The sequence below is a fragment of the Falco cherrug genome, chromosome 8 (assembly GCF_023634085.1).
Source record: "Falco cherrug isolate bFalChe1 chromosome 8, bFalChe1.pri, whole genome shotgun sequence".
NCBI lineage: Eukaryota > Metazoa > Chordata > Aves > Falconiformes > Falconidae > Falco > Falco cherrug.
In genome coordinates this window covers 33,344,205-33,369,691 of record NC_073704.1, presented here as the reverse complement: position 1 = coordinate 33,369,691, position 25,487 = coordinate 33,344,205, and positions in this window count along the sequence as shown.

Sequence of the window (25,487 nt, the reverse complement as noted above, 5' to 3'; positions counted from 1 at the left end):
TGTGCTTAGAAGTGTAATTTTAGATGTGAGAAAGAGAGAGCAGGGTTGTGTCTGCTCTTTTGTGCTGTAAGTGACCCATGCACAAATGTGCCCGCCCTTCTCAGATGGGCTGGGACTTGGTCAAGCGATCTAGTAGTCACAGGGAAAACTATCCTTCTTTTTGTCCCTTGGTAGCTGGAAACTGGAAATGTAATCTCACATGCCTTTATAGAGTGGGAAAATCACATCTTGCTCGGATCTACTGTTTTAGCTTTGGAGGCCTGGAGTCCACGGGAAGCGAGTTCTGAGAATGGTAGCTTTTCTAGACTATTTTTTGAAGTTTTTAAAGCACTAAGCAAAGCTATTCAGTTGAGTTAAGTCAGGAATGACTATAGCTTCTTTACCAAAAAATGAGGGTTCTGTGGAAAGGGTAGCTACCAAAGAGAAAATAAATAATTATTGGTTTAATTACTGGCTAGTATGCATATTATTCTCAGTTACGCTCTTTTGAAAAGGTTTCTAGCAAATCTTTAGAAATAAACATTTCACTATCCCTGCAGGAAAATTTGAAGCAGCTAAGTGATAATGTCAGTGCAAAACACATTCTGTGAACTGCTTTTGCTGAAATCTAAACGTTTTAAACCTTTTCCCATGCTGGGTAGTGAGAGAGATCTCTTTATATTAATTCAGACTTCATAGATGTCGCACGATAGGAATACATTCCAAAAGCTAAGATACAAGATTACTCTTTAACCATAGAACAAACCAACAGGAATTTTAATCAAGACAATATCCAATAATGACTGAATGTTTTTGGAGGGGATCCAGAATACACATTTGGGAATTTTAATCTTAACCGCCTTTGAATTTTGAATAAAATATTTTAAAGTTTGGGGAATATGCCACTCCGCCTGATTCCAGAAACGAGCCATCTAAGGTATTAAAGTGTTTCATCTGTTCAGACATCGAGTATTGCAAATCTGTTTCAGTAATTCATACCAGATAAGTTCACAATGAATGAGCCTAAGTGAAGAAACTTGTTTCCCTTAAAGTAGGACAGCAAGTCAGAAATGGAAGAAAATAGAACTAAGCCAAACATTTTTTAAATCTTCCTCATATTTCAGAAAACGCTAAGGCCACTGCTTTTCTTAACTTCTCATCAGTTAATTTAAAATTATTGAAACTGTACTGTTTGCAGCACTGTGACAAACTGAAATTTCTTACTCTCTGTATGTATTTCCACATGTATATAGATGCATCTGTGTGTCTGCATATTTATTATGATTGAAGTGTTCAGAAAATTTCAGTCATTTTTATAGAAGGATCATGTTATCTTCAAAATATGTGTTAGTATGTCATGACTTTAATGCTCCAACCTGCATGTGTTTGTGGTTTTTTTTTACTGGAAGCAGATTACAACAGGCTTTGCTGAGTTCTCTAAAATGCTGTTATATGACTGGAAATTTTGACAGTACTAAACTACATATAGTGTCGTAAAATTCTTGGCTTATCTGTCCCCCAACTTCCATTTGGAGTAATTTTAAATGCAGCCAATTCAGAACAATTTAAGAAAATGAAACAATTGAAATTGCTCATTTTAAGCTTGAACAATGTCTCATTTGAAATATTAATATCAATGACAGATGAGATTTTAGGCAAAAGGAGATTTAGACTTCTTAGGATGAACAAGAATGGGCATTTTAGAGAGGTGCTAATCTTCCTTTCTAGGAAGCATCAGCTTCCAGCTATTTTGGGACCTGCTTATGATGATGAATCATATTTTAGCAGAAAAGTGGCAAGGGTCTATACAATGAGGAAAGCATTCATACTTTTGTTCCTTTTTTGTATTAATATGAATTCCTGTTCCTTTGTTTTCTACTTGTAGCCAATCACACAACTTAATCTTCTCTGTGCGGTGAAAGTTTAAAAGCCTAATTCTGTGAGCTATAAAACAAACTAAGCACAGAAAGGAATTTACAGTATGTTAAAAGAACAGGAGAAGAGGCTAATAGAGTTGTATACATTTCAGGGATAGATATAATCAAGTGTGTACAATATAAAGCAGAAGGTTCATAATGATTGAAAAAGGAGAAGGAAAAAAAAGCTATTTTGTAGTAGCTGCATGAACTCTGGCTGAACCTTGCTATTTGGCAGCCTCCAGTAAGGACAGCCTAAGATGAGGCATTAGGGTTTGAATCTGAGAAGCTGACATCAAGCAGACAGCAAGACATGATATCTTATTTTCCTGAGCTATGCTGACACAAATTGAACTCCACTTATTATTTTCTTATGCCAGTAAAGTTGCATTTGGCATTTAAGCATTTTGCTGGCAGATGTTGGAGTGCTGGTTGTCTTAATTTAAATAATTTTCAGATTGTTTGGTAGTATTAAAAGATAGAAACTCATTCTTCATATGAGTCCAATTTTATAAACTATTTTTTTTCTGACCTTGTGCAAGGTAAGAATTTTATATTAAATCCAAGTAGCCTAAGGGTACAAAGCCAGTTTTCTGTGTTATTTAAAACTAGGAGTGAAAAAAACTTGCCTTTGAGCTGTTTAACTGGTTCAAATAAGATGAAAATACAAAAATTCTTCACAATGATTTGAGCTAAGGAAAATGAAAGTGTTATTTCTTTGTCAGGCAATGTAAATCATAACAATAATACACATAATATATGAATAGCAAGTAGTTGATGCTTCTGGCATATTCCTCATTCTTTTAGGAAGTTAATAACATCTAGATACCCCTTTTCACAGATCTAGAGAGATAGCTGGACAGTCATTGTTACTTCTGTACATGTGATGCTTGAACTTTTTCAGGCACTGCCATACAGATGTTATAGTTTACCTTTTCATAAAAAAAGAGTCTTGTATGTTGTGTTGCTTTTACTTGCTTGTTTGTATTCCTAGGCAAAATGTTCTAAGAGAATACTAGTGATTTTTTTGAGAAGAGAATAAGATGTCAGTTTACATTACAACCCCCCAGGGTAAATGGAGAGAATTCATAAAGGGTTAGAAAAAAATGTAGTGCTTTATAATGAAAAGTACTTCATGTAATTTATGACTACACAGTTAGAGAGTAGTCTCTTTCCCATTTTTCCCGTGCTGTCTACAAATCCTTAATAATTATCATGGGGAAAAAATATTTTACCACTTACTAAGAAACAATGTAAGTTGGTTTCATTTCACCAAAAGTGCTATCTTTGAGAAGTAAATGGCCGTGTTGTCAGATTATGCTAATGATCTAAGAAAGTGTGGCTGGGGCTGAAGGCTGGGAGCTCCGATGCAACTAGGTCTAGCAAAGGCAGTGGGAGGTCTCCTAGCAGTATCAACAGGGCAAGCCATAAGTAACACCAGGGTCTTCTGCATATCACTCATTTTCCTACCTATAAAATTGTAAATAATCATGTCTGTCCACATCCATAAAAAGCTTTGAAATCACCAACTGCAAAATATTAGGGATTACTAATAGCAGGAATATACGGGAGTATTTTTGACAAGAGACAATTGGGCCTGCTCTGCTTTCAAACCAAGTTAAATATCAAGGATATAGGCTGTCTATGCAAAATGATTTACCTGGATTGCAGTGAGTTACCTATGAAAAATGTGAAAACATATGTCAAATCATAATGTGTATCTTACCTCAAGCGATATTTTAGTGTGATTTGATAGATTGCCTAGAAAGTCATTGAAAAAATTTGTGTGTCTGTTGGACTACTAGGGATTAATGAGAGCAATTAAGGAATATACAGACATTGCAGAGAAATTAAATTATTTCTTTGCTTTTGTCTTCACCACAGAGGATGCTGGGTGACGTATCTTTTCTGGAAATAAAGATGAGGTACTGTCAGAGGCTGTAATATCAACAGAGGACATACTGGAACAGAAGGAAAAAAATAGAGAACCACCAGTTATTAAAATAGGAGAGTCTATTTCCAGGGGTTCCAAAGGAGCCTAAATACGAAATGGTTGAACCGCTAAAAACCCTAAAATTCAGACTCATTAAAATCAACTACTGTGCCTCATCACTAGTGACTATCTTTAATAAGAGAGCTACAGATGATCCTGGGAATTGAACACCAATTTCTTTTCTTAATATCAAGGGTATTGTGAAACAAAAATAAATAAATGAGAATCATAATAGAATAAAGACAGTGTCTACCTAGCAAAGAAAAACATGCCTCCCTAATCTATTAGAGCTTTTCAGGCACATTGCTCACAAAGAAAGAAAAAATAATTTAAAACACCTTTGACAATGTTCTGAAAAGAGACTATTGAGAAGTGGCCAAAGAAAAAGAGGGAAAAATTATTTCAAGGATCAGACACTAGCAGTTCAACTACACAAGGTCTGTAAGCGCTACACAGTGGGTTACTTCTCAACTCCTTTTGTGGGTGCTCTTGATGAACAATTTGAAAATGAATTAAGCAATGTTTCACCATTGCAGACCTGGGTGGAGAAAGGAGGAGCTAAGCAGTCTTTTCAATAAATTAATCAATGATTTCCAGAAGCCTGGAGAAGTTACAGCAAAGAAAGATCATTTCATGTACTATTTTTTTTATCTAATTATGTATTAATTAAGAGCTTGGATTCAAAGCAACAATATTAATTTAAATGTAGACTGAGGAAGCGGAGATTTGTACCATTCAGATGTCCCCGTACTGGAACCAGCATAAACTTACCTGGGACATATCATGGCTTTTATGGATTTTACCTTCCAGCAGGACTTTCTCCATGCGACTAATGGTCAAAAGGAGCTAGAGATAAACCCAGAACAGAAACACAGTAAACAGCTATGTTTTCTATCAGAGATGAGCTTAACTGAAAACAAGCACACTAGACATAGATAGTTTATCTTGATGGTATATAAGAAAAGCAAGCTTGGTATAAAATGCATTTCTTGCAGAAAACCAAGATGCATGGTCAGTGCTAGAATGTTGCTGTTCCATTTCTTCCTCTTGCATTACTTAAAGTCACACCAAAATAAATTAAGTTGCAAATCTATTATTAAACACAAGGTAAATTTGCTATGGGCTTTCCTAAATTTTATTCTTTTACTTTTTCTTTTTCTTTTAGCCTACATATGCCATACTTTGCAGTCATCTCTGGTCAAGCTTTCACATATAGCATAGAGCTAATGAATTACTTCTGTATTCAGTCACTTAGACTTCATGAATCAGTCATCTCCTCCTGAAAACTGCTCTGGTCTGGATCTTTAACTAGTGTAAATTAGCTCTGCGCCAAGAAAAAACTGAGGTGATACAATACTGTACAAAAGTCAAGGACCCAGCACTGTACTTCTGTAATACTATTACTATAGATCCTTCTATAAGTGTTACAGAACTTAAGGGTTATATAAAGTAGATCTTCTACAAAAGGAAATTTAAATTTTTCTTCTTATTTATGAAAGCTTTCTTCTTTGCTGACAAGTCTCTCTATTGACCTAAGACAGTGCCCTCTGAATAGTGCAGTTTGGGTAATACTATTTTTTGGGGGTTATACTTTTATTTTCAGTGATTTGTGTTTGTACCTTAGGAAATAATGGGAAAAATATAGAAACTGAAACACTTTTTTTCCTCTCTAACATAGTCTATGTTTCTATAACTTTGTTATCAACCTCTTTTCTACTTTTCCAGTAACAAGACTCTATTTCAAGGCTTTTATTCCTTGGAAGCCTTTTTCAGTAGTTTCCAATTCTCCAAGCAATGAAGTTAGGCTGCATCTTCATTTTACCTATCAGGTGTAACACACCAAACACAAAACCGTGGCAATGCTAGCACTGCTAGCCAAGAAAAACAGAAATACAGAGGGAAGGTCTCAGAAAGAGAGCCCCTGTGTATCCTGTCCTTGCCTTTAGGTGAAAATGCTGCAAGCTGGTCTGATACCTCCCTAACAGTGTGTATGAAATGTGATGCAGGGCTGTGTACAAGTCTAGTCTCCGTTCATTTCAATTTCCTAATATCATTTAAAAAAAAATCAAAGAAATTTAATCGCTGGAGTATCTAAGAAAGTAGTTGCTCATTATAGTTTCTCTGGTAGCAAAACTGAGTTGCTCCCCTGTGAAAGGCCCCGCTTTCCCCCCATGCCCAGGAGGCTGCTGCAGGCAGGGGGACCACTGCCCTTTTCTCCCTCCCCATCCCCAGGGCATGCTTCCCTCCCCGCTGCCCATTCTGCCTGTGTGCCCTACAAGCTGTGTGTGATCCAAGACAGAAAAAAATCTCTGACAACTTGTACTTTTCCTTGAGGGTCATCACCTCCAAAACCACTATTATTAGAGAACCCTTTTTCCCTCCGTGTTAGGGGTCGTCTGCCGCAGCTTCAGCATTAACCTGAATGCCAGGCATCTTTGTGGTAGGGTGGAATGTGTGGGTGGAATAGAAAAGGGACAGACCTTTGCCAGAGATGTGTTTGTTTGTTTGGAGCATTAGGGAAACTGGATACTGGGATGGCTTTCCTGCCAAGTTTCTACATGAAGTTAATAAGCTGCAGGGAAATATTAATATCAGTAAAAGAGCATTGCTTCAGGGAGGGAACTGGAAATGGTAATAGCTATTGGTCCAAATTCTCTCACTGGACTCAACAGACATTACTAAACTTAATCCAGGGAGGAATTTGGTCCACTGGGTTTAATTTAAGTGTGTAATACGATGCAGTGTTGGGGGAAAAAAAGCACATCTATTTGGTGAATGGATTTTTGGGATGTCTCTTGTAAGTTCAGAGAGTTTGAAGTTCATTTTTGCTCAGCATTACTGTGACTGCAGCAAGAATGTCATGCTCAGTTTGGGTCTCAACAATTACAGAAAAGACAGGATGGAGCTAGAGAATAAAAAGAAGGGGCACAAGCAGACGGTATGAGAGCTGAGGATCCATCCTGTAAGAAAAGCCTCAGAGAATTCAAGGAATTGAACCCATTCCATTTACAGGAGCAGTGACAAAGAAGGGACACATCCACAGTCTATAAATACAAGTGCTATGCAGATATTAAAGTGAAAAAACTTAGAGTGCATAAAGGCATCAAGGCAAGACATTACAGGACAGATAAAACTTTAATTTTAGGGAAAAACTTTATGGAGCAGAAAAACTTCATGGAATTTGAATCGCATAAGCCCCAGTTGCAGTGAGAGGCCCCTGATACTATAGCCAGACCTAAGTAAAGGTGAATCTGATGGACACTGTTATGCAGTGTATTTTACTTCCAAGCGAAATTTTAGCAGGTGTTCCTTTTTTCCCCACTGGACTATATCCCATCAACCTTATTCAGTCAGATAATCTCCCTCAAATCAGTGGGACAACATTTGTGAAAAAGCAGAACTTTATTCTGATGGTGGCACAGACCTTTCCTGACATATAATGGCAAAGAAGCCAAGGATTTACGGCTGTAATATCATCTGACTTCTGTATCCAAAATTTAAACCACGAAGGATAAAATATGCTTTCTCTGTCGGAGAAAAAAGGCAAAGGAATTACATTCTTGGCATATACGTTAGAAATGGCAGCACTGATGAGATTATATCTGTTATCTTCAAAATTGCTTTAAACCAGAAGCTTGGGTAACAAAGGACAGAAGTTACTTTCATATTAGCATATATGTCATGTTTAATCAATCAAAAGAGAACTGTAATTACTTTACTCTCTTCTTAGCTAACTTTAAAGAAAGGAAGTCATGAACCTATAAAGTAAATGTCATCCTGTTTGGATAGTTATAGTTTTATAGGTAATTTGTTGCAGATTTTATGCAGATAATTTATAATTATTTCCTTTCATGCTCATCTTTTAGCCTGGAGTCCAGTTTTAACACAAACATAAGGGCTGCAGATGCAGGGAAAGTACCAATGAAACTATCAAATTTTTTTCCCAAATTTGGTGCACACATTTACAAGTTTATCAGCCACCGTGCGGCTACTGAACTTGGCAGTAGTTTGAACTGCATATGCAATATCAAAGTGAAAAATCAAGTGATGGTAATAATTAGTAGGTTTGGTTAGGCGACCTATGACTTTCAGGAGGTATTTGCATGAGAAGGAATTCATTTCTTCTCCCAGCCTGAGTCTTTGGTATCACTTTGGTTTTGGATACTATGCAATAGGTGGTTTCCAGTACATTGTGCTGCCGCTGTGAAGGAAACAAATTGCCAAGTCAGTTGAGCAGGGAACTTTAAATTGTCAAATATGTTGAACGGCACATACAGCAGCAAGATGACTGTGTTTGAAAATAGTCTCAAATTGCCACAGCTGCTTGCCTTTAGCATGTTTCCCACCACAAAATAGTCTGTATTTTCTGTTTCATGGATAAAACCCTGTGCTGGAAAAACTCTGAAGTAGTCCTGGGAAGAGAAAAAGGGAGTATATTTAAGCAAGAGAAGATTTATTACAATTGTTTGCTGGCATTATATGATAATTTAATTATCTTTTGCTTTTTAGAAACCTCTTACAGAGTTAAGAGGTGGAAAACTAGTACCAGTAAATATTTAAAAATGTTAAGTCAAAATGTGGATTTGATTTGTTACGAGTATTGGCAGCCTGATTGTTGACCACTCTTTCTCTTCCAACCTGCAATAAATTCTACAAAAATATATTATTTCATCACTCACCAAACCGGACTGATTAAAATATGCACCAGGGAAACACTCCCTAGCCATGAGAGATATTGATTAGACTCTAAAGCATTGTGTCTCTTTTATGTTGCTAGGGCACCCCTGTGTATAAGCACAGCAACCCCATGGAGCTCTGGCTAATTAACACTGATGCTTCAGAGTTGGTTTTCTCTTTTCAGTTAAGGGCCAAATATCAACACACACCAATCAGACTAGTAAGTCAGCTTTCCGTCAAAAGTAACATACAAGCAGCGATATATCTAGCGCTCTGTCCACCTGCCTCTGGCTTCCTGGCCTAAAGTTGTAAATAGCCATTTACATCTGGGTTGATTAGGGAAACCTTTGACACGAGTCTGGAGTGAGGTTTAAACTTCTGTTTCTGGATCCATAGGGAAAAATGCTTAACCATCTTTAACCTCTCTGCAACGGCTCCCTTCAGGCTGTTATGAAACATGAATTCATCTGACCTCTTCAAGGTCTGTTTATATCTTCCTGTCTGGGAGATCCAGTCATTCCTTCCTTCAGCCTGCTGCAGACAAATGAATATCTCATGGTACTGTCATATAAAAAGCTACTTAAAACATTTCAAAGCCAAAAGGGCTGCTAGTTTATACTCTTTGAAAAATCAACACAGTGTCTAAACAGCTCCATAATACACAAGACTTCTGCAGCTAGGATTTATTCCTTTCCAGCTCTGGGGCTTTTTTTTTTCTTTTTGACCAATATGTTATCTCAGTTAACAGTATTTTTCATTTCTGTAGTAGTAAGGATTAACTTGTCCAGTCAGAAGGTGCTTCAGCTCTATGTCAAATTCATTACATTACGGGACTGATTTGTCAAAAATGTTAAGCACCCTAAGGCCCAAGAGCAGCATGCAATACCTGGGAGTCCAACATACATTTGCCATAGGTCTGGTGGCCAAATGCAAGCAACCAGCGCTGGCAACACAGAAAAAGGTTGTGGCCCTACGCACCAGTCGCCAAACTGGATTGTTGCCAGATACAGGGCTGGACCATGAATGAAATGATTGACTTTTGCTGCTATTGTGCTTTGACCTTGACAGTAGGACCCAGAAGAGGTGAATCCTGTGCCTGACCCTGCTGCTGGCCTTTCCTTGTTGTTCCACTCCAGTCATTTGCACCACCATGCCATCAAGCCCGAGCTGCGAGTGCTCAGCAATTCTGCAAGCTGGGCACAAGCCATTTGATTTTGTGTTACATTTGCTGGATAGAGGTAATTAAAGCTGATGCCGATCTGTATATTGATGTGCTGGATGGGAAAGGAGAAATGTTGGATCTGTGTCGCCTTAACACGCTGATAGCAATACAAGAGTAAAGGCAAAGGGTAGGATAAAGATAAAACCCCTCTGTTACAGGAGGGTCAGAGTGCTGAATGTGCAGGGAGGTCCTTCCCTCCCTACCTTTGAGGCTAAATCTATTGTCCTTTACCAGCTCTGGCTCCTCCAGTCCAGGCTGAGTAACTGAAGAAAGCTAACAAAAATAATTTAGGAATTGATGGGAGGGTGTAATGAACAATTGCGCGCATTGGTGAGAAGTCAGGATTGTTGAATTAGAAACAGTACAAATGAAGGCTGGAAAAAGGTGTGAGATAAAAACAGGTTAGAAAAAAGAAAGGACAAAGAGTAAAGAAGGAGCAAAGAAAGTAAAGGAAGGAAAAGAGAAGTTATCAAAAGAAAACACAGAAGGATGGAAGACAGGCAGAGGAGAGTGAAAGTTCTAGACGATGAGGAGGAAGAAGGTACTAGTAAGACAATAAATACCTGATGGAGCCATCTCCTGGGACCTTCTGACTGCACCCAGGCCACTCAGCCACCCAACTGCCAGTGGTCTGCATCTGTAGAACTGTCTTAATATTTTTATCCCCATTCTGGCAACAGTGTGTCACCAGTTCTAAAGAACGCTCAGTGTCTATAAAATTCAAGACAAGTCAAAGTTTGAGGGAAAAAAGGAGTTAAAAAGAGCTAATGAAATTAGTAGCAAAAAACCCTAAATAATCAAGGATTCTGAAGTCATACAATACTTAAAAGCCAAGAATATAAAGAAAGCCCATACTGACTTATATATTCAATATAAACCCACATACATATTTGATTCAAGTATGGTGACATCATTTTCACCTTGAATCCTGTTTACATGTAGTAACAGTGTCTTGTTAAAATCTAAGTTGTACTACCTTAAAATAAGCCTATTGACTCAAACTTGTGGATTATTAAATATGAATAGTGCAGGTCCTAGCAATAAAAGAAGCATTATCTGAGTATAGGAAGGACTTCAAATATTTTTTTTATGTTGGTTTTTTTTTTTTTTCTCTCCAGGTAGTGCTATTTTGACTAGGATAGCTTATTGAATTATTCTACAATTTTACCTCTTTCCCCCCATAAATCTATACATTCTTATATTTTCTATAATTTCTTTGGGGGCTGTTTCCTTTGTAACATATGAGAATATTTTAATTTGGTTTTCTCTCCATTCCAATCATTTGGGGTTAAATTTTCTCTAATAGCCTAATCCCAGTCCAAATAAGTTTAATGAGAAAACTCCAATGTGATAAAATGGAACCACATTTTCCCTCTTAAGCCTGCACAGCAGACTTTTCTGGCATAATTGTGTCGTTCAAGGGTAGAATGAGGTGTGATCTGTGACTGGCATAAGCAAAATCTTTCAATATCATTGCAGGTAAACTGGCAAAAACACCCTATTGCAGTTTCCACCCTACTTTGTTTGGCAAGCCTGAGAAAAGTGAGCATTGACAGTGGAGTCTTGTTGCTACACGTTGCTTTTCCAGTGTAATGGGAGGATATTTCTATTCCAGTAAGGCCTTCCAAGTGTGAGCCTGGACTGAATTACGCTCATGTAAATGGAGACTAATTCCACTGCAAGTCTTGCAGCAAAGGTCATGTTTGCTCTTGGTGTACGCCATGAGCTGAAAGGTTGGCCAGAGGAAAGGCTGCTGCAACTCCATGTGCGCTTTCAGCAAAAATAAGTCTCCTGCCCTCTGGCCAGGCTGCTGTAGCTCTCGCTCGAGAAGATGCAGTTTTCACCAGGAGCCATATTGCCAACATGCAAAGCCAAGGCACTCCAAGTGACAACCCCTTACAGGCATGCCCACCTCACGTGCTTTCCGTTATGCCTCTTTTCTTTGATCTCCTCTGCCTGCAACAGACAAGGAGATCAAAGCAAAGCTGAGCTCTGCCTCTTATCTCTGCACTCCTGTGTCTTTTCTTTCCTTTTTTCTCTTTATTTCAGACAATTGTAAGGGAAGCAAGACACAAGGGGAGCTCCTCTGTACCAACCACAGCCTCCTGTGCCCCAGTCCAGAGTGCTGCAAGGAGGCTCTGGCACTATTGCCTGAAGAAGTCAAACACTGAAAAATGCTGGAGGTGGTAAAAGCTTAATTTTAGTGGTTTAGCTTCAGATTCTTACCAAGGACACAGGAGTGCAAGAAAGCATTTAATAACACTGTAGGCAGTTCCTTCTGAAGAGTCAACTGTAGCCTTAAAGAGTCCCAGTAATTTAAGTTAATGAGTGTGAAACCAGGACTTTTCTAGAATAACAAAAGAACTTCGGAGCTAATGGAATTGCACTTACAAAAAGGCAGAAAATACAGTCATGTTGAATAGCAGCTGTTCTGTGACAGCTGGAGGAGACCTAACCAAAGCCAAATCAGTTCAGATTTATCAATGTCAACTGTGTTTTGCCCTTAACTTTTATGCTTTACACATCTTTTCATATGTCTTTTCTCATTAGCCACATGGAAGAAACATTATTATAATGCTCCTACCTAGATGGTCTTGATCTTTGCAGTTCTCCATCATCCATAACGTCCAAGTGAAATAGATTCATCTGGAACTTCAAAAAAAAGCTTACAGAGTTTGTTTTCTGTTTTGTGGTTCTGTATGCTTGCAAGACTGATCCTCGCTTCAGTTTTCCCAGGACTGTGGCTGTTTGAGCTTTATCCAGTTCCCTCAAAGCCCACTGACTTCACAGTGTGTGTCTGGACTTCCCTCCAAGTGTGTCTATACTGGCATCTTAGTTCTGGTCCGGAGCACACTTTGGAAGCAAGTCTAGGTGCCCTTGCCTACTGTGTTTCAGGTCATAGCAGAGAGCAGCCCAAGGATGCAAACTGGATTACTGTTGGCAGGAGCTAAACTGGAGGATGTGATCCAGGAGACTGAGCACACTCCAACCACTAATTGCTGTTACAGCCCAGTGGTGGTGGATGTTCAATTCACAGAAGTGGTACAAAGCAAAACCTCTCAGACACCTGGTAGGGACTGACAATCAACTGTTTCTCTCTGCAGATCTTCTCCTATTGCACCACAATGCTTGCAATGGTGGCTCAGAGCCCTGGCACACTTTGAGAGGCTCAGTGCCTCCTCAGTGGCAGAGCATCATTTCTGAGTATGCTAGCTTCTCTCTGAATCTGCTGGACTCTGCATTTTAATATTAATGACTGATCCTACTTCAGGTTTCTCTAATGCTTCTGGGTTCATTAGATCAAATTCAGCATCAAGAGCTGCATAGAAATACTTTTTGAGGAATAAATTAAGAAACACATTAAAAAAATAAATTACTTTGTACTAGTGAAGGCTCAAAATAAAATTTCACCATCCTTCCAACCACATGAATAAGCTTTTAAAAGAAGTATTCTTGTTGGAGAGCTGGGATACACATATTAACATAGCTTTTCTCTCCAGTGTACTGCTTTCATATTTTCAGTAGCAAATGAACTGAGACCTAAAATGAATGAGCTGTTTAAGAGTAATATGCCTCCCCTTGCACCTGCAAAAGCTGATGGCTATCTGTGGAGTTCTGTAGCCAGAGTTTCAGTAGCACTGACTCTTGTACCGTGGTTATTTTCTTTAGTAATGCATTTAAAAACACTAGCAGTCTACCAGTGCTCCCAGTCAGTATAGCAATTGGTGCTAAGCCTGAGACATCCTTGTTTCTCTGCTTCACTGTTCTTCAGAGCAAGCAAGCATCACGTAATTCCACCAACCTTATTTATCTTAATTTATGTGATTATGCATATGGTGCTAAGTCTTGCCTTCAGCTGTGTTTGTTCAAATGACACACCCTTCCCTTAAAAATGCTATTGTACTTTTAGAGATTGGATTGATCTTTTTAATTCCATGTTTACATCCATTTTCATGCTGTTCAGTTGACTTCCTTTTTATATTTCTAGATAGGGAGCACTTGCCATAGTAGGTATGAGGCATATACACATGCCTTGAATCTATCTTGCTATCACTGTCTGTCTTTTAATACTCTTCCTGAATTTTTTAATCTGAAATATGAATAACAATTTAATGCCGTCTGGAGGGGGAGAAGGGCTTCCATAAAAATATCATATTATATGAGTTGCATGGCAAAAGGATTTGTGATTTGAATTATTACTGAACCTCGCTGAGTATCCTTTCACAATCATTTGCATTTATAGTGCTATAGGAATAGGGTCTTTATGTAACAGCTACGGCATCAGAACCCTGTGGTTTTGGCTGCGGGCTTCCACAGCTCAGCTGTTTGTGGAAGTCAAAATGCTGGACTAGTTCAGCCTGATCACATTAAGGATGGTTCCTCGAAAGCAAGCTGACAGGCCTCAACAGTCTATTTCTTTTAAAGATTAACGCATGTTTGTTCTTCATGTCTGCCAGCAGTTTGCTAACCAGTATACATAAATGTTAGCCCTAGCTGGTTGAATTCTTCAGCCAGTTTTGTTTCTCTGCCTAAGCTTATACACAGCTAGGATGACTCTGTGCATTACGCTTGAGTTTCAGTCTCTCAGGCAATAAAGTATTTGTGGTCTAATTGCAAGAACAGCTGTGATGAGGAGTCCTCTGCTTCTCCTCTAACTTCTCCATGTCCCTGCGTGTTCACCCTGCACTTAATTCAATTCCTGAGGGATTCAGTGACAAAACTCTTGGAGGTCATGCAGGTAGATATCCACAATTACCTCATTGTTTCCAGTGGAGGTAGGTCTTTAAATGATCGCCCTGTGGAGTAATTCCAAACTCTACATCTCCTCATTCTTCCTCTCTCCATCTAATAACCATGTTGACAACTTAGCTATGGGTCTGCACTAAAATTAAAGCTAAGGTTCAGTGAATGATTTTCCATTTCTTAGAAGACTTTTTCAGTGTCATTGCATCCTTTGACAAATTCTGTAAGAGCGAGCTAGGCCTTTTGATCCTGTGCATGCAGCCTGTGTTGGATTTTACTGAAATGTGTGTCACTTAAGTAACCCAGATCAGCCCTATGTAGCACAAACATTCTTATGTTCTCTGTCATGAACCAGACATCTGGCAATTTCCCAATTAATACCTTGGGAAAGATCTCCCAGTTCCTCACCTGGAAGGTGCTGGTGTGCACCTTGATAATGTTTGGCAGTAGACCATTGGAAAAAAGGAAAATCAGGGCAGAGAACCACAGATTTGTTAGTGATCATCTGAACCAGTAGTTAGAATTTTTGGATAAAAAATAAAACCTGAAAACTTCTGACTCAGTGTTTGCTTTTCCAACAATCATTTCTTCTCACATTTCTTTTCACTCTTTTTTATGAAATACTTAGGTGAAACCCCAATTTTTTATGTAAATGGGATAAAATGGAAAGTTTTTAATAATCCAGACAATTAATAGTATTGCTTAAGATAAGGCTTCTTCAGCCTCGGCGGAAAAATCCCCAGAACATGCTAACTGCATATTTACAGTTACTTTTAGAGGACCTGCCAGTTAACTGATCCTTAGCCTGTTTAATATGGGCACCTTTAGTACAGGTTATACAACTGGACTGGGTTTTTAATTAAAATGTAAGAGAGGACTACATCAATTTAGTCTCAGTGAAGTGGATATTACTTTCATTTTAACAGTTCTTGTGTTGTCTCATGGATCTATCATGCTAGGTGTTGCACAACTAGAGTAAGATACATTTTTCTTGCAGAAAGTCTTGGAGTTAGCTTTGCTCTGGGGGGCAAGGTAGGGGAGAGAAGGTTTGATGCAAGTACCTCATGCGCAGCTGGCAGCCTGGTCCCCAGGAAAGACACCAGCCATTCAGGAAGTCACTTCAACTCTTCCCTCACTCCACCTTTTGGTGGCAGCAAGCCTGAAGGCTGCAAGAGGGAGAATCTATCTTCTCTCTCTGCTCTTTTGCACATTTTCTCCTTCTCCCCTTCTCCCTTGTGTTTGAAAAGCCTGTATTCTAGGAGAGGCATCATTCTGATGTGCTAGAAGGAAGATCTCCTGGTTTGTTGGGGTTTTTGAAGGGCACAGAAGATTGCTTCTGCCTCTGTTCTTTTTGCACCAGCCTAACTGCAGGGCAGGTCAAAGAAACAATGAAAGGGCTCTGTGTTGTGAGCATCGTGTTTGCAGATTTACTCCCATGAGTAGCCCAGCTGAAGTCAACGCAGGCAGAAATCACACACACATAAGTGTTCACAGGATTGAGCACGATAAAGACAAAAAACAGAAAAAGCAAAGGGGAGCGAGTTAGACATACAAGCGCAGTGGTCAGGGTGATGATAGGCACACATGTTGTTAGTTCCTTTCCCCCTCCCTCCTGCCAACCACTAAAACAAGCAACATATGATAGGAGGAGAAGAGGGGTGAAAATCCAGATCTGTACTTGGGGGAAAAAAGCACCCATCTGTAATAGATTCATATTTCATAGGTCTTGTTTAAGCTTCATTTACACTTTTGGAATGAAATTCTCTCTCTTACAGAACGGTGTGGCCCACTCCTGCTCCCCTTCACTGTGGTGGAGGGACGTGGCGATAGTCTGAGCTGTGGTGCACTGCAGCCTCCACTTTTAGGGAGAGAGAGAGATTTCTCCTGGCAAGCAGAGGTGTGCCTGTGCTCCAAGGTCTTCAGTGTGCTTTGTGAGGATGGATAAGTAATGATGCCTCAAATTTGAATTTCATGAGATGGCTCAACTTTCTGGTAGGTGTTTCTCAGATTTGGAGCAAAAGCGAGTATGTTTTCAATTTCCAGTGAAAACAAATTCTGAAAAAGATCAATTTTAGTAAAATTTCATTTCACAATTCTGATTTAACAATTTTATTTTACTTTCTACACTATCTGCAAGGCTTTCCAGAGGCATATTACTGACATGCTACACCTGGTACAATATCATTGAAATCTTCCATTTTTAACATCTTAGTTATTCCTAAAGGATATTCCTACTCACTACCAATAAAAAACATCACCTCCTTTCGTGGATCAGACTCTCTCTTGTTTTGTAATAAGACAATATATGTGTACTTGAGTTCATAGACAAGTGAAGTTTCTCTTTACACTACAGAGTATAGATTTAGTATACAATTTTGTGGAGTGAGAGAACATTTACATTTTAATAGCTTTATTCTGAAACAAGGCTTCAAGCACAGATGTAAATAATTCAGCACTCAAAGGCCTCTTACATGCTGTAATAGTTTCTTGTGTGCCTAGAATTTGTATAGGTAGACATGAAAGCAAATATTAAGCAGCTCTACCCACGGCAGTGTCACTGTGAGGTTGAGTGGTTGTAGGTGAGTCACGGAAATTCCATCTCTTTGTCTGTAAAATGGGGATAAGCTATTAATTTCCCTGGAATGCTGTGATCCTCAAATAACGGATGATGTGAACATCTCTGTTGAAATACTGCATCGTTAATTTTCCATTGCTCTTTTGCCAACATTTGAAGACATTTATATCTATGATGGTTCAGACTCTAAAGCTACTATCAGGACTGCAATAACTGTTTTCAATTTTTAAAACGAATCTGCTTTTCTACCTTCTTTCAAAACATTTGCAACTTAAGCCTCAAATGCATTCTTACAGAAACAACTTATTGTTTTTCCTGTGCTTTTCTTCTCCAAATAATATTGTACAGTGTTCAATAACTAATTCAAACACAAGAAGAGTACTCTGTCCCCTTCGTATTTTGGAAGCAGGTTCCTGGATTCTGTTGCACTGTGACATGTTGGCCAGAGTATCCACTGCTCTGTAACCCACCCAGGCAATAAGACCTTTTATCCTCTTGAGAAAAAAAGGCAGAATTCAGAACTGAAAGCCTTTGACAAGCATTTTGTACAGAAGTAAGGGAGTATATGGTGACTACAGTTCTTGAATTGCTGAGTTTCTGCAGTCTTCATATTTTAGGTATTCGTAAGTGCTCCTTGCAATCTGAAATGACATTAAAAGCAATTGTTAGAGAGCTGGTGGACTTCTTCTAGACTTTTTCCTCCTAACAATAACAGGTAAAATTCAACTGATCAGAAATTGCTCACAAAAATGAAAATAGATATATACATATTAATAAATGGGTATGATAAGGCATCCGTAGTTTATCTACTTTTCCAACAGACATCACTAATAAGCTGTAAGGCTTCCTTTGAGCAAAGCTCTTCACACACTCCAGCAGTGGGCAAATATTGATGAAACACATCATCCTAGGAATGTCCATATTATCACTTTTGTTTTAAAAGCTGTCCACAGTAATGAGCTCCACGTAACCTTTTGCCCCACGGATTTCTGCAGAACAATCCGCCTGGCAAAGAGTTAAGTGCAGACCATAACTACACAATACAGACTGCAAGTGTCAGCATCTTTCCCTTGCAAACCCTGTGTGCATGTGCATGTGTGTGTGTGTGTGAGTGCATGTTTTAAAGACCTTGCCTAATCACACCTCACTTATTTTTAAGTAGAACATGTGGTTTAACTTTGCACCCACTTTTCTACTAGAGGACTAAATGTTATCACCCAGAGGCACCTGTCTTAGATTAGTGACTAGTTTACTACAAATGATGGAAGCAAACTGATGGGATTATACTTGCTTCAGAAATACAAAATTGAGTCAAGTAGGCTTTTGACTTTTATTTATTTATTTATGTCAAGTACAGAAGGTGACACTAAAAACAAAGGAAAAATGTGTCTATAATGCTGTAGTTAAAAAACATCTGACAAGTTTTGCTGACATGTTTTCTGTGTGGAAGGACCTGAAAATCCCATGTCCACTTGACAAGAGCATTTTTGTCATTCCACAGTGGCAAAACAAGTGCAAAATGTGAAGTGGTCTGCACATATGGCCTTAGAGGGCACTGAGGTTTGGTGAGGGTCAACTTTTTTTGGATCTGGGTAAATTTCATGGTCCCAGCTGTCCAGATGATTTGCAGAGGACACCAATATACTGAAGCAACCTGCTGTGAATCTTCATCCAAACAGGTTAATGCATGGCAGGCACCCTGTACGGTTCTCAACAACTTCACAAAAATAAACTTTCACCAACACCAGCTACCTTGAGCTTTCCTCTTCTGCTCTTCTCATTGACTGGATATAAATTACATGATCCTCCTATGATCATCTAAAATTCTCTCCTTCCACATATATCTATTAATTCTCAACAGTATTAACAAGGAAAGAATTATATTTTTATGGGTAGTGTGTTCCTTAGACGCTGAACTAGTAATCCAAGTACTGAGGCTCTGCCATGATTGCATTTGATTTCTTTTATAAGCATAATATTAAAGAGGCAAAAATAGATTTCTTTCTTACAGAAAGAAATGTCTGTCTTACATGTCTGTATACTTACACATGCATTCATACTAACACACATGGACACATACATACGCACATTATTACTTTATGCTTAAACTGTTAATTCCCTTTTATCTCTATATGTCTCATAAATTATTTTTCACTTGTCTGTCATCCACCTCTGCTTATCAATACACCTCTTTGTCTGATTAGTATTGTGTGCTGCTTTGGAGTAGGTATATGGGGGCGGGGGGGGACGGGGAGTGGAATTAATACAGGTCAGTTGACTGCTTTTCTTGATTCCTTCATATTGCCTCTTGATCTGCCCAGTGAACTTTTCTCCTTTCCCAGGGTATTTTTTTGGTATCAAATACTGCCGCAAGGTTTTGTCATTTCTTTGGAATGTGCACTGCATTGTTGCTGTAATATTGTTGCTGTCATGTTTTCAAACCTCCATTTTAGATGCCTTTGCTAACACAAATTGGAGTAATTTAAAAGGCAACTTACAAATAACTTTCTGTATTTTATTATTATGACTTAATTGCCAATTTGCAGACATGAATGGAGCAGCACCATCAAACTCCTGTCCTTTTTAACCTCCTAGTCACAAGGACTCACAGTAGTTCACTTCATGCTCAGAGAATGGTATCACTGGCTTTCATATTTGATTCTGTAGGTACCGGCTATTTTTCTGACATAGGGAAGCTCAATGTTTGATTGCAGGCACACAGAAAATTAAGATACAAAGTACCAGCACAAAAAATGGGGCACTTTGAACCACAGTGCTGCACCTCATGCAATTTATAATAACACAGTAATCCTGGGAGATATTCAAATGTTCTGCCCTGTGTCTCGGTGCAGAACGTTGTGGGGGTCTTGGTGATGAGCTGGCAGACGCCATCCCACCTGTGACTGGAAAGGGATGGAGCCTTTTGCCAGCTATATTTGGTTCCCAGAAATTCCTGCCACCCACCTCTGCCACTCCTCCAACTGTCCCTCTCCTCCATTGCATCGTGGCAAAGTCTCCACAGCACCAGCAAAGTGTCCTTTTACCCTAATTCCTCATGCTGTTTTGCTGTCCTTCTCTGTGCATGGCTGCAGTGCCCTTCAGGAGAAGTTAGTGTGAAACCACTCCTTGTACCCACTCCAGATTTTCTTGCACTGGTGAAAAATACTGCATTCAGCTGCTTAAGCAACGCACCGGTCACGGTTTGCGTCTCCAGACATGACCCTTCACAAAAGCATATGACTGAAATGGTGCTTTACTGATTGCAGCAATTTGATAGAGAAAAAAAAAAAAAAGAAAGAAAAGTCACAAATAGACTATGAATGTCAATAAATACAGTATGGGAATTGTGAATTATTAGGGACATCAGGTTTCCAGCAGATGTTTTGGTCCCATAACAGAAGCTGATTTAACAAGTCTGCTTACAGCTGGTCTTGGAGTCCAACAGAGCTGAGTCAGCAAGCCACGCTTTGTCGGGCTGAATCTTCTCTTGGCCTTCGCCATCAGCCATACAAGTAAGCTTTAATCATTTGAGGGAAAGCCTGAATTAGTGCTCAGCACCACAACAGAGAGTGTGTGATGGTATCATGCAGGAGATGCTGAGGAGAGTGGCTGTGTTGATAAATTTAAGATGCTGATTTTCTCCTTCTGGGGAAAGGCTCCCATTTCTTTGTGAAAACAACCCGTGTGTCGAATAGAGCTGGAACTGCATTTGCAATAAGATGCCTGCCCTGCAGCTGTGAAACCTGCAGGTGCATAAATCTCTAGTGTTTATGATAAAATCTGTGTTGTGGACATTTTCTTATCACAGAGGATCAGGGAGAGAAGGAGGAAAGGCTGAGGAAGGCTGCTGACAGATTTGAGCTGCTTGGGAACACTGGCCACTATTTGAAAAAGGCATCCGAGTCCTGCTGTCCCTAGAGCTGGTAATAATTGTGCATTTCGCTTCCATGGGAATAGGCACAGGCCTTTGGCTGGCAAATGTTTGCATATACCCCAAATCAAGTCATTAGTTGCCATGTGTCCAACCTGTATTTTAAGGCCCTCCAGCTGAAAAGACCATTTGCATATTTATCCCAGCCAGGAACATGGTAATTAAGTCTGTGGCGTTGTACACAACCCCGAGGAAAGTCTGCAATTCAATAGTTCAGAAAGACTCCTGCTGACATCAATGGGGTTTGGAGCAGTCACAAACTCGGAGGGTGTTTACTGGATCCCGGACAATCCCAGTATTTGCAAGAATGATTAAATTAACGCTTCAAATTATCAACGCCTCTGTGATGTGAAAATACCAGCTCCACCTTTTAGACCAGAGAAAAAGCATTACAAAAGAGATGAAGTTTGTTCTTTGATATGGTCTGCTTCGTATCGCTGTACATGGTACGAGTACACCCAGCCCTTGTGCTTGTCTGGGCTCCCAGCAATGCAGCGCGTTCCTGTCCGCAGAGGGGTGGGAGAGCAATGGGATGGGCTTGGGCCTGAATAATGTACAAGGCTGTCAGCACAGCAGGTAGGGGAAAATGATTACGCTGGAGTTAAACACAAAGGCTTTAGGTTGCTGTTAAAAAGACGATCTCGTTAAAAACAAACAGCTACAGCGGCAGGATACTTGAAAAGCAGAGAAGTCTTCCACGTGGGGGAAAAAACATCTATGGTAGGAAAAAGGCATTTAGCAGAAGTGAAAATCCTTAACTATGTTTTATGGAGATAGGCCAAAAACAGTTCCTGCAGCTGGAGTTTTACTTTGCTGAAAGATATATAAGAAACCTTTGTGTAATTCAGAGAAAACCAGTATGAGCTGAAATTGTGACTGCACCCCTGACTGCAACTGGGATTTCTTTTTTCGAAGGTCTGAATCATATTTATTTCTTTATTTATTTATGTTTGCATTTTCAGGGGCAAATACTTACCTGCTGTAAATTTCCAAAGTCCACTTGATTTCAGTGGAGGTGTACGTTGTCCAGGGTTGTCCGCTTCCACAGCATACTTGTGAAATTCCCATTCTTCAGCAGCAGCCTAATGCACCACCATACCTTCAGCTTGTCTGCTCTGCTTTAACCCCAGCATCTTCTGTGCAACTGATAATTGTTCATTTACATAAAACCATGGCAAAACCAAGAAATACTGCCAAATACGATAGCCATCTTTCAAAGTAAATTGAAAATATCAAGCCTTTTGAAAAGTGGTTCAACCTTCAGCCAAGGTTCATGCACAGCCATGCCTACGCCTTCACCCAGCTCCTCTCGCTTGCTGGCCCTTAGATCGTTCTCACAGGCTTGAGTGGGCTGTGCAGAGGAGGGGAGGTTTCATGGCATGCGTCACTGCTGAATGAAAAGGGGAGAGAAAAAGAGACCAGACCTTACAGAAAGAGAAGAAAGGCTGACCTAGAGGCAGCTAGGGATGGCTGGAAGAGACAAAGATGTTGGGCCTGATTCAAAGCCCATTGAAGTTGATGGAAACACTTCAATGGGCCTTGGATCAGACCTCTGCAGCAAAATGAAATGGCAAAATAATGAATGCTTTTGGAGACAAACAAATTGGGAAGTGGTGGAGGTAGATGGCACGGCTGTATAGGAAGAAGGGGTCTGGCAGGAAGAAGGGGGCCTGGACAGTTGAAAACTCAGATAGGGGCTGGCAGCTAGCAGTGCTAGATCTTGGCAAATGACCTGAAAATGCTGAGAGAGATTTCTTTGCTTGGGTTTTGTAGCATGCAGTAGCAAACAAGGCCCAGAAACACAAAAAGAAAAGAGCAGCCGGCTGGCTAACTAGAAAGCAGAGTTAACGGTTCCAGCCAAGGAGACCCATCCCAGTGGATTTCCCTTCGCCCTGTCCACTTCTTGCTGGTTTTAGGCAGCCATCCATTTTGGCCTCTGAATAATTTTCCCTAAAAATAATACGTTCCAGGCAGGTCCTCATGTAGCAAACTGTGAATGTGACCTAATAAATTCTCAACTGCTTGGCAAAACATCTAGGGCATTTTTTTTTATTTTTTTTTTTTACAAAAAATAAAATTACGTAATGATTTGCCATGTAACTGTTAAATCCAGATTGAATTCCAGAGCTAAACCAAACCAGCCTCAGATCCTGCTTCCTCATCCCGGTAGAAAATCCTTTGCCTAAGGTTTCTGGGAAATGGGAACATATAGAAAAAGAACCACAACAAACAGAAGTATGAATTTAATTACCAATACTATGCTCCAACCTCAAAGGGGAATGAGAAAGATAATTGCTTAGGGTCTCTGGGTGGAATCCTGTCCCCATGGCCAAGACAAAAACCAGTCTAGCCAGCATCTCAATGACAGGAGAGCAATGTGCAGCGTGTTTTCTAGTGTCAGTGATTCTGCATAGAGTCATAACAGGTAAGTGAAATGGTAATTAAAAATGGAAGGAAGCACTGGCCAGAGGTGAGAACGGGGCGGGGGGGGGGGGGGTGGGGGGGTGGGGTGGGTGGTGGAGCGGGGGACCAGGGAGGGAATTGTGTGTGCGCTGCGTTTTGTTGGGTATAAAATGGCAAGACAAAATATACAGCAGCAAGAAAAGCAACATTCTCATGGGGAATTTTTGTAGAAAGCTCCAGATAGAGAGATAAGAATCTGAAAGGAAAAGGTGGAGGGTATTTTTCCCCAAGCTGCATAAAAAAGCCCGGACAATGCATGGCAGTCCAGGAAATGCAAACAGGTTGTTACGATAAAGCAAAATGTCCCGTGGGGAAACAGATTTGAGGTGGCAAATGTGCTTGCAAGGGATAAGTGTGAGCTTTTGAGAAGGAATCGCTGCAACAAAGACTGGAGGGTATGGTGCTTTCTGATAGAGGAGGGCTGCCAGGGATTCCCGACGTGCTGCCTGCCAGAAGCCCGTGTGCACCACTACTGCTGATGGCCATGCCGGGACGATATCAAGCCGCTGTCCGTGACAACTGCAAGGACATCCCACTCACTGTCAGTGCAATGGGTTGTTAAGCTCAGGGATGTGAGAGGGGAGAAAAAATCTTGCTCTCACTCACGGACCTCTCCAACAGTGAAGGTTAGAGGCAGCATCTCTCAGAAGCCAAGGGGAAACAGGCTTGAGGGTGACCTTAGCTGCAAACAGAAAAACTATTTGAACAGAAAAATATTCTAGAGCAGAGCCACATTGGTCCTGTGCTTGTTTGGGTTTGGTAAATGGATGCACAGCATCTCTGAAATATTTCATCGGTGTTATAGATGGCTATCTTGACAGAAACTCATCCTTCTTCTAGCTTGGAAAGCCAGGGTTGATTTGGGCTTGAAATTTACCTAGTGGATTTACCTTTTCCTTATTTAAAAAAAGAAAAAAAAAAGAGAGGAAACAACTTATTTAGAAAGCAGAGAGACTTGCCATGCTAATACATCAGATGATATTTCTCTTTGAGTGGGGGAGGAGAGGCTCCCTTCTCCTGAGGTTACAATTCCTTGCTGCCAACCTGCAAGTGATCTTTCCTTCATGCAAATAAAACAATACAAAGATATACCTGAGGACTCTGCTCCTGAGTGCTTTAAGCTATTCCTCCTTTCTTAAATGTGTTTGTTTTGGAGTTTTTGCTTGGTTTCCTGATAAATTTTGCACTTATTTTCTTATTTTGTTCAGATACAATTATCAAAGTCTACTGAATTTTTCTCTACTCCATGAAATGTCTTCTAGCAGGAGAACAGTATTTTGTCGTGTGATGATAGCTCAGATCTTTTGAACCTGTTCACTGAGTATTTCTGGAACAGTTTATGAATTACCATTCCTATGTTTACTTGTTGCTGCTAAATTACTCTGCAAGTCAAAGACTGTAAGAAGGTGCATTTTATAGACACATAAACTGAAAATAGACTATTTTAGTATAATTCTATTAAAAATGAAAGCAATCAAGAGGCAGAAATCTGTAGGAATCATTCCTCTCTCAAATCATTTTCAGACTAGTTATAAACTGTAAGACACCTGGGGAGAAAAATGTCTCCCTGCATGTTTGCAAAATACCTACTCCAGTGCAAACCATATTTTGACAGAAATCTTTGATCTCTATCAGAGTGCAAATGACTAAAAATTAAACATGAGGAAGAGCATAGGGGAAAAGTATTCAGCACAAGCTAGACAAGAGGGATCTTTTTCTTCTTCATTTGAAATGTCATTTTAAATTCTCCTTCATAGACTGATATTAGGAGACACGGCGTTGGTCCTGATCCTGCCTTGTCCCCCTCCTTCTCAGTCACCTGTGAGAGTGGCAGTAGAATTTAGATTAAATGATGTCAGGTGGGGCTAAATCCTCACCTCTCGGGCATCGACAACCCCCCACCCCACCCCCCGCCTTGCATGGCAGTGATGTTGGGTGTCGTCATGGGGCTGTGCTTGACCCTACAGCCCGCCGCTGCAGGCAGGAAT